Source organism: Dermacentor variabilis, chromosome 4 (genome assembly GCF_050947875.1).
Source record: "Dermacentor variabilis isolate Ectoservices chromosome 4, ASM5094787v1, whole genome shotgun sequence".
In the NCBI taxonomy this organism is placed as follows: domain Eukaryota; kingdom Metazoa; phylum Arthropoda; class Arachnida; order Ixodida; family Ixodidae; genus Dermacentor; species Dermacentor variabilis.
The window spans coordinates 117,106,720-117,124,975 of NC_134571.1; the positions used below are offsets into that span (position 1 = coordinate 117,106,720).

At 46.4% G+C, this 18,256-nt stretch overlaps 1 long non-coding RNA gene across 1 annotated transcript in view; it reads right to left on the reverse strand.

Moving 5' to 3' along the window:
* Positions 1 to 303: 303 nt before the first annotated feature.
* The window catches only part of LOC142577900 (uncharacterized), an 86,581-nt gene continuing 68,628 nt past the window's right edge, over positions 304 to 18,256 (reverse strand). The window contains exons 2-3 of the long non-coding RNA XR_012827096.1: positions 14,448 to 14,566; positions 304 to 437 (exon numbers count right to left, since the gene is read on the reverse strand). This is a non-coding gene — a long non-coding RNA (uncharacterized LOC142577900). The remainder of the gene's footprint in view (positions 438 to 14,447; positions 14,567 to 18,256) is intronic.

The window sequence follows — 18,256 nt, forward strand, 5'->3', positions numbered from 1 at the left end:
ACCACTTTTCTAAAGCAAACGATAGTTTTCAGCAGAAAGAAGCATCGTGTGTTAGCTAGAGCTTTCGTAAAATACCACGCACTGAGCTCACAGCATCAGAGGGAGGCTTTGCTTAACGTGACTTAGTCTTGAACCCATCCTTGACTGGAGGCTTGAGACTAGAAGGAAAAAAAATGATAATAAAGTACGGAACGTGGTTTCATCAGCTGTAGGACGAAAAGAGAGAGAGAAAGAAGAGGACAGTGAAATGCACAGATTTGGAAAGGAAACAGCCATCATGCAAAGAAAGACACCCACCTAGAATTTCAACTTGTGACGGCAATGAAGCGGTAACCAACAGATTGCCGGACTACCGATGCGCTGATGATGTATCCGTAATCGTCCAAAATCCCAACATTCACTTGGATACGGTAAGTGCGGTAACACCTCAGAGTGATCTGCAAGACATACAAAGGAGGGCAGTTTCTGGTGTTGAGCTTTTAGTTTGGAGTCGAGAGGGGAAGGCCTTGGTCTAGGGAACAGACTGCATGCTTATTTTTCATTATTCATATGACATACATATTTGCAAACAAATTGACTCTACGTCCCAGCCTTGCAAAAGTGTATGTCCAGTGAAGCTGTTGAAAACAACCACTGCAACTACTGGGGGTTATGCAACGCTTTATTGCTTTAGAGTAATGGTAACTGTGACAGCACGCTGCCCCCCATAGCGGTGCTGCAACAACATTGAAGTGATTTGATCGGCTGGTTCTCTTATATACGAAAGGCTAGGAACGTCGCTCCTCACGTTGCATGCTGCCATCACTGTGGCAGCTTGCGCAGCAATAATCGTTACCTGGAAATGATAACAATGCCAAGCTACGTGCATGGCATTGTTATCAGGAGCGCCTTATCAATTATGTGGTTTGGATGATTGCTTTATGCTTGTTCTTTATTGAAATGTATACTGTTCTGTATACGTTGCATGAGCGATCCCAGAGAATGTATGCACTGTTCACTTCGTTTTGCTAACTGCTTGAAGCCTGTGCCACACTGGAGTAGGGGCCACTGCTCTTGTCTTAGCACTGTCGCCAGGATCGGCCCACAATTTTGCCGATAGATGCGAACACGAAAAATGTTGACCAACTTGAGGCTAACAGCTTCGCTGTAAAATCAAAATCCAGCCTGCTTGAAGCACCAATACTTTAGTGTGCGACTGGGCAGCCCACTCGCCCTGAGTGGACTGCCCACTCATAAGGAAAGCAGGTTAAACTGTATTGAGCGAACCGATAGCATTGGCCGTGCACAATAGTGTGAAGGGCACCAAACACTTCATGAATTAGTTCGGTAGAAAACTGGCCTGGCACCTCCTGCACTCTCAACAGGCTCCGAAAGCATGGGGATTCAATTTTTTTTGTTTACCACCCGCTATTTGTTACCGGAACCTCGTCAAACCCACAACCTCGTGCTATCAAGCCACACTGCACAAACCCAGTACACAATGAATCAAACGGCAACATAGAGGCATTTCAGTGTTCCACTGGTGAAGCAAATGGCAATGCAGGCCATCGTGAAACAAGCTAAGGGTGCATTCACATTGAACCTGCCGGTGCCATGCTGTCGGTAGTACTCATCGCTTTCTCTCTCTACTTAAGGGCAAGGGTTCATTGAGCGGAATGCAATTGTGTATTTTTTCATTGAGTCATAATTCAGCAAAGCATATTCTTTCGGAAAGAATGGCTTGTGGCCTAACTAGGGAGAGGGGTTAGGGAGTGGGAGAACGTGGGGAGAACTACTCGCGTACATAAGCACTAGGTGTCAAACAACCTGAGCCTCGATTACGTGGGAACCGAACCGAAACCAATATTCTCAGGAAATACCTGAATAAGAAAAAGATTCACACGCTCCTTTAGCAACTGTTTGCGACTCACTGAAATCGTATGTCAATGAGATGTTAGCTAATTTTGACACTGATAGTTACGAAACACTTCCACTTCTGAACTTTGCCTCCTACAAGCCAAACTTCCATTTTTTTTTATTCCACGATAGAACTCCAGTGCCACACATCAGTGTGACGTAACGGATTTAAGTGCATTTATGTTGTGGTACAATGGAAGTTCGTGAAACTTGCCAAGTTCACTCTTTGGCTCTATTACAATACAATGTAGGCCCAGTTTACCGATAAAAATAAATAAATAAATAAATAAATAAATAAATAAATAAATAAATAAATAAATAAATAAATAAATAGACCCGTGCAGGACACCGTCAAAATTCATGACTTGATGTTAAGCTGGTGCGGGAACTTTAGTCGAAATTTAAAGGAGCCCCACACTTTACAGGCAACGGGACCGTTGTCTGGGCAGATATGGTATGGTATGAAGAACTTTATTTAGGTCCTGAGGGATCAGTCTGGGACTGATGCCGGCCGCTCCCACGTCGGTACAGAGAGGCCGAGCCCCTCTGCCATCACACGGGCCCTCTGGACAGCCCTGAGTTGGTTTGCCAGCACTTGATAGCCGATGCGTATTTCATACACTATGGTGGTAACACGCGCGTTAGCAGGGCACTTCTGTATTTTAGCTGAAAGAAGAGATTAATTTCATTTACGCCTCGTGACGCTTTCGCCTCTTCTGTTCAAGTGATTAAGCTACAATGAAGAGGAAAATCATTTGTGGTATGTTAGCAAATTACCCTCCACCTATGCCAAGAATGGAAAAAAAAAGCCACTCTTGCCGCGAGAACGCCAGCATGGTAAGCCTGTACAGACGCGCAAACAAAAGACTGCTGGTGCCGTCGCCGTGAAGCGAAACTCCTGTACCAGCCAGCAGTGACGTTTCCTCGAACCTAGTTGTACTTCTGTATGTAAAATTGTCTGTGTTGTATCCTAGAAAAGTCAACTTTGGAAGTTTCAAGGATTTTTGCACAACCGCAATGGCCGAAATCCACAAGAAGAATTATGCAGATCCCACGTACTGTGGGAATCTATGTAAGCGAAGCTTACCGTGCTGGATGCTTTGATTGACGATAATTAGTGGTGGTGTTGGCGGCTAAAGCTTAATTTCTTCAACATTTAGGCTACCACGAGAGGGGCTTGTTGTTAAACATTACCTTGCAGGTACCACTGCTTTTTGTCTGCGTAGTACATAGAACGCACAGGGAGATGTGTTTACTTGGGGCGTTGTAGTGTGCCGTATTTTATAACCTCTGAGAGGGTTGAAGGTTGTCATTTCCTCACATGGCACATCGCATTGTGGCAGAACTATAAAACTTGAATTGGATTATGGGGCGGTACGTTCCAGAACCAGACTCGGACAATGAGGCAAGCCGTAGTGGCGTACTCCGGTTTAATTTTGACACCGTGATGTTCTTCAACGTGTCCCAAAATCTAAGTGCAGGTGTGTTTTCTATTTCGCCAGCGTCGAAATGCGGCTACCTCTGTTGGGATGGAATCCACGACCTCTAGCAATGTCATCGCCGTAAAGCTATCGCGGCGGGCACAGAAATGTTGATTTGACGGTAGACTGCCTCGGTAGTGTCTGCTGGACTCTGCGGTGCGCGTTAATTAACACGGCTCTGCTTCTGCATGCCCTGCTTAAGTTGCCCGCTTGACATATTTGCATGCAGTTTATTCTTTAGAAATAGCAGCAAGGTACTGTACCGTACCAATTATTTAAGCTTGGCCTGTTTCCCTGCAACTGCTCACCTCTCCCCTCTCGTATATGGGAACTGCCTCTTCTCCCTCTCCTTCTCTCTACAGTCATTTCTGCGTCCCCTGTGGCCTGCATGCAGAGGGGACGCGGAGGGGACGCGCTGCAGTTTCTGGTAGGCTTCTGAGGGTGCGTATGGATAATTACAGTTGTCAAGAGGCTAATGTGGCGACGACCAGGGAGCTCCAGAAGGCACCGTGCGCATTCGACTCGGTGGGGGGAAAACGCGTTTCTCCCGTCGCCTTTCCCCTCTTACTCGCGAATCTCATGCACGATCTGAACCACCCCTCGACGCGGTGTGCGCGACAGCAGCAGTGGGAAAGTCGAAGGAAGAGGCAAAGAAAGCTTCGCTATAAAACAAAAATCCGAGGACACCCAATCACTTAAGAGTTGTGAATGGGAAAGCACTAATAAGAAAGGTTTAAATTAACATTACTATAATAGCAGCATTAAGTGAAATGGCGTTACCGTTCCGCAAACGAACTTTGCAGAAAGCGAGTTCTGGTATAGCGTAGCTTACGCGTGAGACGCTATGCCATTCCGCTTTGAATCTCGCATACATGGTGCACCTAAGTGAATCTATCTGTGCGTGAGTCCGGAAAGCGCGAAAGTGGAAGCCAGGACCGCTTCATAATTGTGCTTTCCATGTCCGGCGATCTACGGTGAACGGTACAACCAATACAAGCTGTCTACCATAGCCTGCGAAATATTCCAATCTCGGAGGTCATGTGCCATCGTCGCGCTTATCTCCCGACCCAAACGATAGGTCGCCGATAAGGGAGACGGGAAGAGAAAAAATAGAAAGTCAACAAAAACAATCTGAATACCAGGTAATTTTTAAACTTCCCTTAACCACAACAAGAATCTAAGCTGTTCGTCATCCTAGAATTTCAAAATGCGCTAAATATTCCTGTCAGACAGCCTTTTGAATCATTTAGTCTAGTTTACAGGGGTTCAAGGCCTGCAAGTATTAGTCGTGAATGTATATATCGACGTTGCCAAAGACAAGAAGAATGGGTGCATGTTATGCCGATGTATATCGCCGAACCATCTTTGCGCACTGGCCACCACGCACTATGCTCCGCTAAGTTCACCGTTGACAACTTAACAAAGTCGATGGCTGCCGTCTACTGATGACATACCAGTTTATATCAATTATGAGTGCGCTAATAGCGTTCCAATTCGGTGACGAAGGTTGCCCTTCCAGGACGACTAAAAGAAATGCCGGTTTCTTTTCCGGCGTGAACTTTCTGAATGCTTCTTTAATGGCCCGCGGAAGTCTGCGGTCGCCTGCGTAGTCACTTCATGGAAATCTGTGAATTCGTAATCAACACTGATCTATCTTCCCGAGTCCTTACAGCTTCTTATCCACTTCTTATACGAATTTTATCACTGATGTCAAAAATGTATACTTCGTGCATTTATTTTAGAAAAGGCAGTGAAAGAAGAATGACTTCAGACAACAGCTTTTGGCAACATATCAAAGCTTTATCTCGAATGGCGGCCAAATCAAGGCGCGGGAAGCAGCGTGTGCTTCCTTGCAACTTTTGAATTCGCAGTCATAAACGATGAGAATTATGCCCAAAGAATATTGGATGGCCACTTAAATTGCGCAACCCCAGACAACTGCTATGCATTATACAGCATGCTCCAAAGACAGTACACACAGGCCACACATGGACATTTGCGAAATATTAGGGGGCGCCACGCTTATCTACGGTCCTCAGTTGAGGAGAGATGTAGATTATCTGACACTCAGTGTTCTGGGATTAGCGAATATTTTTGCAAAGCGTTACGATATCTGCACGAATCATCGTACCAGAGGTTTGAAGTCAGCCACCCGTGTTTAACCCCCCCCCCCACCCCCGAAGGGAAACAGCAAATAAGTTTAAAGTTGTAATATATTCTCTCAAAACTTTACTTTCGCCATATTAGAGTGGTTTATATAAATTTTTTTTGATGTTTCACTTTATGAATGTCGCGACAGAGCTGCTGTTAGTGACGTCACGCATTTCAAGATATTTTTCCACGTTTGGGCCGCTGCGGTTAAGTATACGATGTTGAAACTCCTGAAGTTCAATTTTTGGCTGCATTACAAAAGAATGTAGTCCACCTTCACCGATAAAATCTAGGCACAGGCAGATGCCGTCAAATTTCATTTTCAAAATCAAATCTGGTTCGCAACGTTCAATGCGCCATCCACCCCGGTTTCGCTCTTTGGCGTCTTTTCGGGTCCCCTCGCCTGACAGGATTTTTCTTTTAAGTAAGAGAAACAGAATTTTCTAATGCAGCTCAGATTTTTTTTATCTTTGGTGTGCGTTTAAAATCACTCCGAAATTATTTTTCTGCAAACGCAATCAGTCGGTAGGGCAGGCCTTCATTGCGATCACGCAGAGGCAAATTCAAGTGCGCTGCCTAACGCGTCTAATATTAGGTTTTAAACATCTGCATCGCAGCATATCGTAGTAGCATCGTTCCGCACGTTTACACCCGTCTCTGCCCACTCTCCGTGGAGTATGTGAGCGATGTCACTCATTCGAGAGATCGATGTCTGACTGGCTTTCCACACGAGGTCATCGAGAGTGTTTGGATTAATGCCGCCTACATTAGGCTTATTTTCAATGGCACACGTATACACGCACAGTAAGTAGTGCGCCTTCGAAAAGAAACACACAAATGCAATAAATTAAGAGGTTTCTTCAAAACAATAGCGCGCTTCAACCTGAAAATGCATGAGGATCGATCGTCTGCTACAGCTTGCGACGAAAGGAGTTGGGGCATTGAATTATAGCGGGAAAGCGTTCCGTACGACAGGCGGAATTCTTATCGGTTCCACAAAAATTGTATCGGAGACCCTTCGTTCTACAGTTGTAAACCTTTTACGAGTCTCAAGACGGACATCTTTCAACGATACGTTGAACGCGTTGAACCCTTTCAACGATACGTTGAAAGGGATTGACAACTGACCGGAATGTGTTGTGAGACGTTGATGGAAATGAATTTACCATGACTTACAGTGATAGAATCCAGCACGCTGTTCGAGATTTAATTAGGGATTATAATTTTAATTTGGCAGAGCAAGTGTGAAAAACCAGTAAGTGGCGAGGCCTGGCGCTGAAATCATGGTACTTCGGATGTATTCTGCGAGTAATTCGTAGGGTAAGTACGTAAGTCAACTGTTATTAAGTACAGCATAATTCTTGCTTAAAGTTCCAGTTGATATATGGCATTCGCGCAGTATTCTACGCTTCGGGGAGCAAAACGCACGCGTGGCTACGGCAACACGCTGAACTCCGTATCTCGTGCTTGGTTTTCCATCCTGGCGTTAACAGCGCAAAAGGTAGACGGGACTAAAACCCCTGCATCCACGTGCCACCGCCGCTTTCTTAAGTACCGACAACCTTTGTTGTGCGCCGCCTTTTGCCCTCACACCAAATCCGGTTCCGGCATTTCCGGTTCCGGCACTTCCGGTTTCAAGATTTCCGGTTGCGGCGTTTCCGCTTCCTGGAGTTGCGCTGCGGGAATTTCCGCTTTGACTGCTGTTAGACGATGGTGAGGCGGCCGGGCGTGCTTAGCAGAGCTGTGGCAGTCACCACGAGAAGAATGCAAAGGTGACAGGCTGTTGTATTCCGCTGAAGTAGTAGATCGCGGTCGCTGTTTTCCAAATGCACGAAAAACGGCAGTGCTCTCCAAGCACCCAGGCGCTACATCCCGCTGTACGTTGTCTCTCGTGGGACAAACCATCGCAGGTTGGCGAGAAGCAGCGAACACGATCAGATCGCTGATTACAATAGGCTGTGCTTCTTGGATGGAATCGCATTCAGAGTTTAAACCGCAGCTGGTACAATTAAAGCCTCTCCATCGACGCAAAAGTAAACAACGCTAAAAAAAACACATAGCGTCACTTCCACTCGGAACAGGAAGCTGCAGCTACGCGAGTTCCGCTTGACGCCGGAAGCAAGGGGTGAATGGGAGAGGTGCGCGGAGGAGGAGGGTAGGTTGGCGCTACTTAACCTGGTCGGCGGAAACGTGTATGGAGGGGTTTTAGACGGGACACGAGGCGAGAAGACGACACAACGAGCGCTGCCGAAATAAGCGCGTGCTCATTTCCGCAAATGAGAACGTACCTTTACACATGAATCTGAAAAAAAAATAGTAATGTGTAACTGCAGCTTTTGCAGCACGCTTGTACACAACGTAACAAACTTACGTAATATATAAATTGACATATCGAATTTGTCTACTTTCAATGATCTAATGGATGCCGTTTACACGGCCGTCATATCTGTTCTTGACGGAGAGCTATTAATTTATACACCTCATGTTTCTATATTTTTTTCAAGCGTTCGAATTTTTGAAGATTCTTTCGACAAAATTCCGGCCCTAAATCGAACTTAGAACGACAGAAAGCTGAGCTAGTCGCTAAGGATTCATTATGCAAAAAAGAGGTGAGGCGTGCAGACAGGACACAAGAGTAGAGTGGAAGCAGAAGCGGCGTTCGTGCTGTCCACTTCTCTACTCTTGCGTCCTGTCTGCACACCTTACCTCTCCTTTGCCTAAATCGAAATTCGGCTTCCAGCAGTCATTATAATTTAACTTTATCGCTCGGATGCATTAAATTTCGTTAAAATCGGTCAAGAAGTTATTTCAGAAAAACGTTTTTTTTTGCGTTGAACAGGCCGCGTAGGAGTTGGGCCCGAGCTAAAAACGTAGGAGTTGGGCCCGTACGCAGGGTGGCCTCATTCTTTGAACGGATCGTTTCTGCGCCGCCCGCCTTTTTCCATCACACTTTCAACGGCCACCACGTTGCGAATTTTGCAAGATTAACAGGTGCTGCGCGCTGCGGTTCTCTTCTCTAATACTTCGACAAATGGCTGGCGATTGTTTTCATGTTCCAGACATCGAAAAAGAATTAGGCTACTATGGACGGTGAAGATTAAACAGTACAATTACGTTGACGCCAACGAATGCCTCGTGTCCGTGGGCAGTGCGAGTAGGCCTTAGAAATATGCCTAGTAACATTATTTAGAACTTCTACCAACTTTCTATTTGCTTTATTGACAGTCCATCTACATTTACATTCTGGTAACATTTGTTCATACTTTTGCATAAATAATATTTTAAGTACACCGTTAAAAGACTGCCTTCTTACTTTTGTATAAAGAATACTTTCAATACACAGTCAAAAGACTTCCTTCTTACTTTTGTATAAAGAATATTTTAAATAAGCCGTTAAAATACTTCCTTCATACTTTTGCAAATAGAATATTTTAAGTGCCCCGTCAATATGTCTTCTAGCTTTCGTCTATATAACAACTTTCGTACTGCGTCAAAAGGCTCGTTACTTTTGTGTAAAGAATGTTTTACTATACATCATCAAACTATTTTTTTTCTGAAGGACATGTATCCTCAGTACGTGCACAGCTCGTACTGTTTGACGAAAAATATTTAGAATGGGAAGTAACTTGAGAGTTTTTGATATTTTTTTCTAACACACATTAGTGCCGATATATGACATACTCAGGAATCAAGCTCTTTGTTTTAAATCGTAGCCCCAATCGAAGTCGGTAGCGATTTATTGTTGACGGAGTGCTACTAAAATTTTTAAAGAAATATGTTCGTAAACTGTTAGAACTAATCTTTTTAAAGGTTCTTCTGGACTACGTGAGCGTGCGGTGACGTCAGCGCACTCCGAAAAATTTGTTTGCGCTACACAACCTGACCGGTGTGATAGCTGAGTACTGCGCAGGCCGCGCACCAGTTGCACAGCTTTATCCCCGCCTTGGGGCTGGTTAATTAAAAGCCGATCTACGCTTGAGCCGTGACGCGTGCGGTGGTGCAGAAAACAGCACATTTCGCACACTGGTTCACAAATTTTGGTATACACTGGGCTCGCACATGCAGTGTAAACCGAAATGTGTGTACCAGTCTGCGAAATGAGCAAATTTTCACCCGACCACATGCGTGCGGGCCGGCGGGTGGTGCGGCGTGGGGCTCGAGCGTAAATCGGCCCTTACCACACACTGCTACTGCAAGGCCACCAATTAGCTTTGCAACGAGGTAATCAGATCAGTGCATTCCGCGGATTATATAGTACGCCTTAAGGTTGGACGCGTCAGCGCAGTAGCGTCGCGATATTTGTTAAAAAGAAGAAAAAGAGCCGGAACTCATGGTAACACGGCGCCGGAACGTTGTCGCTCAAATATCCAGAAGGCTGCAAAATACAGCTGCTGCTGAGTGAGCGCGAGTGTCGACCTGAGTAAGCGCACAGGTCGAACAGAAAGGAAAGCTGAACTCTGTGCAGGTAACACATTTCTGTGAAAAAAAAATGAAATTAGCCTTACTGTATAAAAAATGTAGCTTTGTACTCGTGCCTATTCGCACGCTTTCGTCCCTGTCTCCTACCGACGGCTTCTGCACATTAAAGGTAACTAATAGGACGTTGCATCAAAGTGAAGGCAAAGTTACTATGCCAACTTCCCTGCTTTACGGCGATGGTAGCTTGCTGTGTGTGAAAACAGATTGAAAAGAAATAATTATGCACTCTTAGTATTCAGTGATTTCGCTTCACAACACGGCTACAAAATTTTGAGCTCCAACAAGTGGTCACCATGACATCTGTAATTATGGCATTCCGGATACCAAGAGCCAGGATATCAAAGGCCATAATTTTGCCGTGCTTCGGGCGTCTGAAAACTGCTAACGCCATAGCCACCATGCTTTGGACATGTATTTGACTATAAAAATACTACTACAATAGGCTTGAGCATTATCTTGCGCTGGGCGCCATGGAGCAAAATTCTTTCTTTGAAAGCGGCAAGCGCTAAAGGATGTTCGTGCGCAAAATAGGATAACAACATAATTTACCCAATATGACATTATTTTTCTATGTTTATTACATTTGGAGAAAAAAAATCTGGTTTTCAGAATAATATATGCCTCGAAATATAAAACTATACAGTCCCGAAATGCACAACAAAATTGAGCCGGCTGTCTTGTCATTTTATTTTTTCAACCTCTGCCACGAGGTACATTCCTCCAAGTGCAGTTCCCAGAAAGGGGTGCGCACACAAAAGCCGGCCACATGTTTCACCGAGAAGCGATGAATGTCTAGGTCTGAGTCAACCATCGGAAGGTGGGACGAAGGGGGGCATATTTCGGCGTAAAAAAGGGTTTTTAGTTCCGGGGGGTCGAGGCGAAGCGGATGGATGGAAAGAATTTTACATGCCTATCTCGCGCATGCGCACAAGTTTACAGTGGTCCGAGTCGAGGCAAAGGAGGAGAGCGTCGCAAAGGAACTGATGGCGATTCTTCGTGATTTAGGAGAAGGAAAGTACGCTTAATTCTGTGCTGCAGAATTAAGCGTACTTTCCTTCTCCCAAATCACGAAGAACCGCCATCAGTTCCTTTGCGACGCCGGCATGGTACGGTCGGAGCGATGTAGGTATTTCGTCGCGAATTGTAGCAGTAATCTAGCTACTTTTGCTGCTGTTTATGCTTATTCTGTGTTGTGGCTAATTCATCGTTGCAAGCCAACCAGCAACGTGTTTGCGAAGCCCATGGTGCTTTCTTCGTTCCGTGATGTGAACGTTCCTGCAGCTTCTCTGCCAGCTGCGATGCAGTGTCGCGTGAGGTAATTTAATATTGGCACTGTCCGTGTTTTAAACTGCACAATGCACAAATAGCGAACAGCGGTTCCTCAAGAGAGCACTGCGTTGAAGTTTTATCTGTCTCCGAATTACAATAAAAGATATGTTCTTTTCTATCATTCTTCATAAACATATTATTTTGATGTTATCCTATTTCAGTTTCTTCGGCCGCATTTTGGTAGGTAATTATTGCGCGAACAGTAACGACCTGAAATGTTTCAAGAACGATTTTCTTACATACTTGAACTATACCGCGTCATGCGGTTCGCTTGAAGTTGCTATAAACACGAAGCGTACAAATACTTCGTTTTCACAGCATTCGCAATGACCTAATGTCTTGTAAATATTGTCTGAACATGAACTCACTCTTTGCTCTTTCCTACTCTGGCTGTACAGGATGAGAGATAGTCAAATATTGAACGTACAATTTTATGGCTCACAATGACATACGTTTCAGCGAACCGGTTCACAATGACATAGGCTGCGCTGGTTAGACAAGTGCGAATGTGAAAGAAAATCGTTCGCACTTGTCTAACCACTGCAACCTATGTCATTGTGAACCGGTATTTTTTGACACTGATATTTTGTTTTCGAGTAAAAATAAACGAACACGTCAAATTCCAGAAGCGTTCCAATATAATAAGGCGTGCTGAAAAATGCATCAGTCAGCCATTGGTTGCTATCACTGACAAAGAATTCGAATTCTTGAATACTGCTTCAAGCTCTGTAATCTGTTTATGTAAAAATAGATGACCCGGACACGTTTTGCACATGCTCGGTGCAGCTAGCTGGCGCTTTTACGTTCTCTTTCCAAAAATAAACAGTTGTGAGTAAGCGCTCGCGCGCCCACCTTCTCTGCGTCACCATGAATAAACCATGTTTTGACTTTTTGAGGGAGCAAATTATTTATGCAGATAATTCGTTAAGAAAACATATTGAGAAACTGAATTTATTCAGGCCACAACATTGGGGGCTATAACAATAGTTTTAGGCTGTTCCCTTTTTTGCGGAAACGACCTCGCACACTTTGCTAACTTTAATAACACGTAGAAAATACAACGCAGCAAAGGATATGCATTGCGAAATGTGCCCCATCCTTGCTATCTCCTCTGCAAGTAAACAGGGATGACAGTTACAACTTTAGACTTCATGTGAACCTTGTTAAAAAGCTGTTCTATGTCTGTGATGTGCTAACCTGTACATGATGTTAACACTGACCATTTTGTTTCTGTGCAGGCTTCACTCTGCAAACATGCGTAGAGACATCAGCTCTGAATGTAAAAATACATTATAAGCGATGCTTGCTGGAGATAATGCGACAGCTGCCGTGCCGTAATAACTAAGTCACTAATCATTTATTATTTTTTATTAGTTTCTGTATTACCTCTCTCACAATACTGTGTAAATATTTTTGTGTGAATAAACTTCTTTTAGTGCAAACTTGCACTTGTTTTCCATGTACATGCACCTTCTAGGTTGCATACTAACTTTTACCAACATGTTCACACATACTGACAAATTTTTACACTATGCTATTATGTCTTATGTGGGACAAATGTTACTAGGGGGGTAGTAAAACGTCAGTAGCAAGTACACGTAGTACTAGCAAGTGGCGCACTGTATATTCTGGGGACTCTTCTGCGGCGGTTACTCCATACACGAACGTCTGTATGTACAGATAGACCGTTTTGCGTAAACGCGCTGTGGAAAATGGTGCCCGCCGTAGCAGACGACGCTGTTGTCGCGTCGGGCGAGGACGACTTCGAAATACATGTGGTCGCCCCCGTCCTGTTCGCGAATGATGACCACAAGCGCACCACGTATACAAAGAAGTCGAGGAGGAATTTCAGGGAAGTCTTTCGGATTAGTATTCACCTAAAGGCATCCTCGCACGCATATACCATCGCGTCGGTCAAATTTCCAGGCGAGGTGTTTTCGAGCCTTCCGAAAGAAAAGTTCATCGAAGCGCGCTTCTCCGTCCTACGGATAAACAATACACCTTGGTCGGTACGGTCTACTGCAGAACCTCGTCCAATGTCATTGCGGCCCGAGATTGAAGTGGGCCTTCCTTGCAAGCAAGGAATTTCTATCCATAGGACCTACATTTGCGTATTTCTCTTTTCGGAAGGGTGCGCGGGCCTTTTTAGGAAAGGCATGCGTGGGTCCTACAAAATGGTATGCCGCTATTGCAACATCACTACCGTTTCCGACTCCCTTTGAAGAAACAAAGCAGGGTGGAGAACAGAATATACCAAAGAGCTACAGCTTACTGAAATCAGCAAAAGACAGTCTTTGGTACCTTGAATGAAGATAAGTATGTAGCACGCCTTGGTCCTTGCTCCTTATCTCTCAGGGATCCATGCGTTAGGTGCAAGGAGGCGTTGCAAGTAACAAGGTAACTATCAGACAAGCTCCGACAACTCGACGTAAGTTCCGTACACCGTTCAACTTATTTGTTACCTCACGGCGTCCGTTGATTGATCCATATTCTATAGCAACAAAAATTACCGTAATCAGAGTTCCTTCTTCTTGGGGCATTCGGTCATGTGTGCCGCATTTTTTTAAACAAGATATAGTGACCCAGCAGAAATCAGGAAAGGCGAGGACGAGTATTCTGTAGGGGTCCAAATAATGGACATGTCGATTTCGCCCACTGCTAAAGTGCTGCTTAGCTGGGCTGGAGTGCGCGTCAGAAGGAAACTGGCGGCTCTAGTCAATTCAGCAGCAGACGAAATGGAAATGTCGACTAGGTGGTCACTTGTAGAATAGTCCCCTCCTCCATGTAGCGACGAGTATAAATATAAGACCACGTTCCTCCCTGGGCTAACAAAAAATCGTACAGTTCAATACGGTAACAACTTGTAGCACCCGCGCCGTCATGTCTTGTTGACGGATTCCCCAAATGTCGCTGGGCCAGTTTTGAGCGATCGCACACTGCACTTTAACTGAATATTTACGGCACTAGAGCTAGGTAAAACCCAGGGCCTTCTGACCAGGGTGTGAGTGCAAAGCGTACGCTTCTTCAAACTCGCTAAGTATTGTGCACCTTACGACGGCGACATAACTAGCAATCGCGACTAAAATGTGGAAGCGGCGAACGAACTCTTACCGGAGGCGGGTTCGGTTTCTTTTTCTCGTTGGAGAAGAGCTTGAGCTTGGAAAACGACAGCACCCGGCCGTACAACCAGAAACCGGGCCGCGGTGAATCCGGGTGGCAGTACTGACCAACTGCGCAAGTCCAAAGATACATATTAGGGCTTAAATTTGCTTCGCCACTAATAGACAAACACAAAAATGTAAAGAAAAACGCCTCTCTATGGAGGCGGCTATAAGGCCGACGACCATAGTGTCTGGCTCACACTCACCGCATTGGCTCCCAGTGGAATCCGTGAAGGTGAGCCAGACCGTGTACTGCCACTCATCCACCAAGTTTGTAATCCGAAACTGAGGCGCTGGGTTCATGAACCTGCATGCGAGGGAGATAGTAGAGGCACGGTCATTTTTGACGAACACCGTTGTCACGCGATGGATACGCAAGCACGCGTCGAAACGAGCACTTAAACGTGATGATTGCACGCGACCATAGTGAGATAAACATGAACAAACAGCAATATACGTGAGTCACCGCATAAGTGCTTGTTCCTAGTGTCTGAATTACGCGCTGCCTGTAGGCACGAACATGGCCGACTCAACCAGCTTGCTCTCAGCTTTGCTGAATCGGTTTAAACTGCAGGGATGCCTTCGCAAAATGAAAGTGATTATCGTTCGCGTGATTACTGCCCACTGCTTTTTTTTTTTTTCAGACCGGCATGTACACCACGATGTGGCATGTGAGGCTTCTCGGTAGGAACGCTAATGCGTGCTCGGAACGCTCATGCCAACAACGGAAGCCAGCACGCTGCCCTGTGGAGTGCGATATTGCAACGCTTCTGAAAGCGAACCGTTTCGAGATCAGACCCTTGCACTATGGCGCGAAACCACGTCAGCTGTAAAAAACACTCGCCTGCCCTGTGTGTGTATCAGCAGTTCCATCCTAGGCAGCTGGAACTCGTGCTGGTTGACGAGGGTGACACGGGGAAGCATGGCCGGCAGTCTCTCCACGATCGCCCGCTGTGGATCCGCTTTCTTCTTGGGAGGGAACTGGGGCCAAGCGCTCCAGTCGTGAACTTGGCCCGGGTGGTCACTAGGAAAGTCCGCCGGACGGACGAGGTTCGGCTGTATGAAGATCTGTGGCTGGCTCCTAACGAAGACGGCTGCGGCGCCGGAGGTGGATGGCACGCTTTCGATGTCCTTCGACTGGGAGGCGCCGGAGGTGGATGGCACGCTTTCGATGTCCTTCGACTGGAAGGCGCCGGAGGTGGATGGCATGCTTTCGATGTCCTTCGACTGGGAGGCGCCGGAGGTGGATGGCACGCTTTCGATGTCCTTCGACGGGGACGCTCCGGCCGGTGGCTCGCTCCTAACGACGACGGCTGCGGAGCTGGAAGTGGACGGCACGCTTTCGATGTCCTTTGACTTGGACGGGCCGGCCGGCGCGACGTCGCTGTTTCCGCTGTCACTGCTGGAAGAGCTGCTACTGCTGCTGTCGTCGCTGCTACTACTGCTGCTATCGTCGCTGCTGCTGGTGCTCGTCGGCAGCTTGCAACCGACTCCCATAAGCATGGCGTAGCCGTACAGACTAGGGTCGAGTCCAGCAGCAGCGGAGGTAGACGCACGGCCTGACGACGCCATCCTCGAGGCACAAGTGGAGTTGGCGGAGTGTAGCGTAGGCAGCGCGACTTCAGTGGATCTGCGATGGTCGAGTAGCTGCCGTTTGCTGTGCAGCGACTTGTCTTATGGAGTGCTCGTGAAGTGTGCTACTGCAAAGGCATGGGCATTGCTTTTTTTACTGTGATGACGACCTTGAAAGTATTTGGCACGTGCCCACTCACGGGTTTGATTTGCATTGGAGCCCATGGGTGTATAGCTCAATCCACTACGGTTGGTCGGTAACGCTTAGTTGGCTCTTCAGCATAGGGGTGTCCTCGTTCTACGATTTACTCCTCTCCCTCGAACCGCAGGAGGCCGAAAAACTTGAGTCAAAGTTTTCCTTTGTTCTGACCCTACCTTCTCCCCCCCTGTTCTACCCCTCTCCCCCGCCTTTCTCAGTTTGGAGAAGCTATGACCGCCTCGACACCACACTTCAAGGTCAATGTGCTGCTGTTTTGAAGGCTGAGTCATGGTGGTTCAGAGGGTGTATATTCTCGGAAAGAGCATGCATGGCAGAGAACAAAGGAGACGCGAGAAACGCGTCTGACCTTTACACACCGTGTCCAATGTGCAAAATACCATCTCGAGATCCCCGGGCGAGATGGCATACCACATTAGCGTTTGACAGCGGCAAATCACCTTGGTCTCTCGCAAAAGCAGCCCCTGCCTTTTTACGAATGTGGAAGCCAAGTGGCAAGCTAGATAGACTGGAAGAGAGGAGGGTGAGGGGAGGGAGAAAATGGGTAGAACCGACGCAGTGAATTAACGAGGCCTCCCCACCCTTCGCTTGCTTCTCCCATGCAATAGAGGGGACGGGAATAAATGAAATAAATGGTAAAGAAAAAATAAAATAAATAAAAAAGGGGTGAACAGTAAAGGCGCCAATACACTTCGACGTGACCCGGCGCGCGCGCGCGCGGTGGTTGCGCTACGTCACGCCGCGTCGGCTACACCGCGCCAGGCATATGTCCGTCCCCCTACAGTACAACGCCGCGCAGCTGCCGCAGCTGGAGTAGCGCATGCGCAGAACAACGCGCCCCTCCGTGCCGCCTGTCGGGGAACATACAAACAAATCTTTTCGCGCGATCGCCACTGCGGACCGGACTGTTGCTCGGTGATGGCACGGACGCAGACACATTTCCTAAGACGAAACATTATTCTCGCTTTGTTGGTGCGTCGTCTGCGTAGCAAGAGGAACAGGTCTCTCTACATAAGGGATATATTTGACAAGCATCCAGAGTGTGGAGAGTACCACCACCTAGTACAGGAGCTGCGGAACTGTGATCCTGAATACCATTTCAAGTACTTCAGGTAAATGACAACGTTGCTCCTTTCGGAATTGTGTAGCTCCAGCTCGGTTAAGTATGTTATGCGTAACTTTCATGCATTTGTCGCACGCAGGATGACAAAGGCATCGTTTGACAAGCGGCTGAGCCTTGTTTACTACAAGCTTGTTCATCCTCCAACTCACAGGAGACCCATCTCACCGGCAGAAAGGCTCGCTGTGACATTGAGGTAAAATATAAGTTGATCATTTTCCCTAGAATTTAGCCAATGCGGCCTCGTGCATCCATGTGTACTGTAGCTTTAGAAAATTTTTCGTAACATGTCGCTACAATTCATTCCCCAAAATATGCTTTTTTTTGTTCGTGTTCCCAACTTTTCGTAATTTCAGAAATACGGAACCCACGTATTCCCCTCCCTGAATTTCCCGATGCACGAGATTAAAGAAAATACTGGCTCGTGTTAAGTTTTCTTTTTTTTTTAGTGATCGCTTATATTTCCGAAAATTTTCGCCGCGTATAATAATAGTGCTTGCTAGGTTATGCTTATACTGAGTCACCGACGAGCCATTCTTGCTACTATTCGTGGCCCTATGGTGTCTGTAAAACGCGATGCAGGCATTAACGAATAGAATTATGCTGGTAACAATTTGGTTCAGTGTAAACATAGATGTCGAAATATTGGAACCATAATTTTACGGACTGCTCTTTCAACATCTTTGCAGATTTTTGGCCACAGGAGGTCCCATGGAGGACATTGCATTCAGCTACCGAATGCATGCATCTACTGTAGCTAGCGTACTGAAGGAGACATTACTAGCGATCTGGGACTACTTGAGGCCCCTGGTACTCGCACGCCCAAGCACACAGAGGTGGCGCGACATAG